Genomic DNA, 4,010 nt, shown 5'->3' on the forward strand with positions numbered 1-4,010 from the left:
CTGAGGTTTTGAACAGACGTTTGCTGGAACTGCTGTGCCATCAGCCTGGGTCTAGGCTTTGGGCTCGGTGTGTCAAAAAATAAAATAAAATTGCCTCACTTGACTCTGCTGACATTTCACTCCCCCACCAACAAAAGACAAAACAATTCTCTATCTTTCCGTATCCCCCAACTTGGCTACCCTGAACAGTGATTGATACTTAGCAGCAGCGCTGAAGATTCCATATTCACAAAATGCCCTATAGTTTTACCCTATAAATTATATTTCCTATTGAATGCAAGACAAACCTGATTTTCTTTTTACAAGTGACATGTGACTATTTTGTGGGATGTAAAGAAATTGTCTGAGATGCACTCCGCACAATCTGCAGCTTTTAAAAACAAGCATTTGAAAAGAAGGCACTGAGAAAACCTAGGAGTGACACACTAGGCCCAAAGCCTAGACCCAGTATTTTGTGAATACTGTAAATGTTATTTTAACAAATGAGTCTCAACTGTAGCCTCTCAAAAATCCCATTCCCCAGGATCTCCTGCACACTTTCTTAACTTTTGGTGGGGTTTTCTTTCTGTTGACAGGCCTTTGAAGCCTATTCAAGACTGGTCTGGGTTGCACAAGCCTTTGTTTTTGAATTGGTTTAAGACAATGCTCTTCCACAGCTCCTGAAGCCTCTGAAAACAGTGCAAAACATGCCCTGTTTTCACCTGATTTTCAGAGGCTCTGGAGGCCGTACAGTTTTCTTGTGCTACTTACAGAAGGTCCTGAGGCCATGCAAGAGCGGCACCCTATTGTCATGTGGCTTCCACAGTCTCTGAAAATTGTGCAAGAATCACAAACTCTGGTGACGCAGTGTTTAGAATGCAGTATTGCAGGCAACTCTGCCCCCAGCCAGGAATTCAGTCCTGACCGGCTCAAGGTTGACTCAGCCTTCCATCCTTCCCAGGGTGGTAAAATGAAGACCCAGATTGTTGGGGGCCACATGCAAATAATGCTTATATTGTAAATCACCTAGAGTGGGCTATGGGGCAGCATACAAGTCTAATAGCTATTGCTAAGAACAGGGTGTGCTTTTGAAAATAGTTGTCAGTTGTTGGTGAATGCTGGAGTAACATCCTAAACATGGTGTGTCGTTTTTGACACACATGACATAGGTACACTATCATTGGTCTAGGGCAATGTTTCTAGTTCCACCAACATGGTCAGCCGAGAAAGATGCTGGGGATTTCAGTTAGCAGTACCTGCAGGATCATTGGTTCCCAACGGATGCTCCAAGGCTTCCACTTAAGATAATGGGATGTTATGGAGGGTTGTAGAGTCATAGTCCCTCTCACTGCTCTGTTTTGAAAGCAGATGGTTTTCTTTTCAGTATCAATCTTGGTCTGCAGTCTAAATCTTCTCCTTCCCTAGGAAAGTGTCTTTGGGAGACTGGGAGAGAGTGGATAAGTGGTGGGATTCAGCCAGTTCGCACCACTTTGGGAGAACCGATTGTTAACTTCCTGAGCAGTTTGGTGAACTGGTTGTTGGAAGAAATCATTAGGGCAGAGAACCGGTTGTTAAATTATTTGAATCACTGGAGTGGCTCTAAGGGAATATATTATAGAAGAAGCTGTAGAGAATTTATTTAACACTCTCATCTACCATGTAGTTTTTTCCCTGTGCAAAATGTTTCTTCCATTATTTTCTACAGAGCTGCGGTGGTTATTGCATGTGGCAGTAATTTAAAAGTTGGCTAAGTAGACTCAATCCTTTTATTAAGTCCCATAAGATGTCTCAGTGTATTTAACTTGAAGAAAATTGTCTTTAGTTGGCTAAATAAATTTGCTCTTTTATTGTACGGTTAAATGATTAATGAATCATGAGCAGGAGCCAGTTCTGGCTACCAATGTGGTTAAGCCCACAGCCCAAAATACCCACTTAGACGATGAGATTATGACCACAGAGTATAATATACTTTGTGTGCATAAGCGCATCAACGTGCCTACCGTCCCTGTCCTGTTTTTTTTTCTTATATGTATCCATTTCATGTATTCATAACTATGTTTATACTTATACCTGTTATCTTACAATCGCTTGACAAATAAATAAATAAAAATAAATATTTCTGGCCTCTTCAATCTAATGTTGGAAGTGTCCAACAATCAATGCTTGGCTTACCTGCTTTATTTCTGCTTCTATTTTAATTGGTATATGTTTTAAGTCTCTGGGCACTTCCTTAATCAACTAGCTAATGGCATACAATGTCATGTCGATCCAGTTTGGTGAAATGGTTAAAGTGTTGAATAGGCACCAGGGAAATCCAACCACTAGTCCACCCTCAGCCATTAAATGGACCAGGCACTGTTTCACACTTCAACCAAATTGAAAGGGTGACTGATTATGGGGGGAAATATGAGGGAACAATGTGTTAACCACCTTGAACTCTTGAATGAAACAGCAAGTAAACAGCAAGTTGTGTCATGTTTGTTGGAGAATGTCTCTGTGTATCTTGCTTTAACTGTGTTGGCACACCTGTGAGAGCAGCTTTTGGATAATAAGCCTTTAAACCAATGTGGCAGCACATGTGCTATGTCCTTGCGCAAAAAGTCTCTTTGTCAACATTGTTGATTGGTGGGTGGCAAAGCCAAGAATATTAGGAACTATTAGATTTCTTCCTCTCTAGTTGGTGATGAATTTATCTCTCTCTGAAAGCTATCTAAAGAGATGGAGAAAGAAGGTAAAGGTTTATGTGTGTTTGTGTGTGTGAAGTGTGCAATTCAATTAGAATTGCAAATTGAATTTAGAGTGGGTTATAATTAATTGAGTTTAGCTAATATGCTTCACGCAAAAGTGATATATGTGAAAAAGATTCATTATCTCTTGTGATTTTTGAATTCTCCTACTGATAAGAACGTTCTGCTGTGATAGTCTCAGATTGCAATCTGAAGCTGCCAAGGATGCATTTGTAAATGGCTCTGTAGGAGTTTAATTTAAATCTTTCTTACCTAATGAAATGCTGAAGTTCTCAAGTGCTTTACTGGCTGCAACACAACTCAGTTCCGTGCAACCTCCCTCCCACCCTTTTTTTATCAGCAAAAGTTCATTGTATGATGGAAGGTGCCTTTTGAGATTTGTGGAAATGCCTTTGTGTTAAAAGTTATAGCATTTATTTGATGGAGGTTTTAAAGGTAAGTTTTGACAGCTGCTGGTGATATTAAAGGCATGTCAGTGAGAGTTTGAGGAGGTTCTTAGTGTCAAGCAGGATGAAGCCATTACACAGATGCAATTTATACAACTTCACAAGGGTGAGAATATTTACCTGAAAAATTATTTGGTTCTCCCTTCCCCCAAAATAATAACTGAGTGTGGCTGCTTTATCTTTTGGTTTCATTGAAGCCTTATGATCCTTTGGAAATATGCCAAACACTGCATTATGCTACCTAGAATAGTTGAGCCCTCGGGGTGAATTTGAGAGAAGACATTCTAATGGATTTCTTCCTTCTTTCTAAACTGCGAAAACAGACAACGCCCCCCCCCCCCAAATAAAAAAGCTGTATTTTTTCAATAGGTGAATTTTAAAAAACCCATATATTTTCACAATAAATTAAAATGGCCAGGCTTACAAAGGCTTTAACAAGAAAAACCAAATGGTTCATCCAAGAACAAAATAAAGAACAAGCAACTACTGGCACAAGTCCCAATAAAAATAACATTACACAAATGTAGTATGACCTAGAAAAAACTATCTTTAAAAGCTAGTCTTTGCAGTGAACAGTGGAAATCCCAGTATCTCAAGATCTATTTCACATCATCTGTCATTTCTGCACAGTGTGTTCCCATGCTTGTGTATTTTTATAGAATATCTGAATTATCTCCCTTGCTCAGACATCAAATTCTGCAACACTTGTGTCTATAGTAAGGATGGGTTGCTTTTGGTTGCACAGAGGAACTAATGGGAAAAACTACAAGTGGCTATGAATGTCTGCTTTTCTTTTGTAGATATCTATCAAGGCTATGGTTTTCCCAGTTGCAATGTA

The sequence above is a fragment of the Notechis scutatus genome, chromosome 2, assembly GCF_049901735.1.
Source record: "Notechis scutatus isolate UNSWTSFEM ecotype Mainland chromosome 2, rNotScu1.2, whole genome shotgun sequence".
Classification (NCBI taxonomy): domain Eukaryota; kingdom Metazoa; phylum Chordata; class Lepidosauria; order Squamata; family Elapidae; genus Notechis; species Notechis scutatus.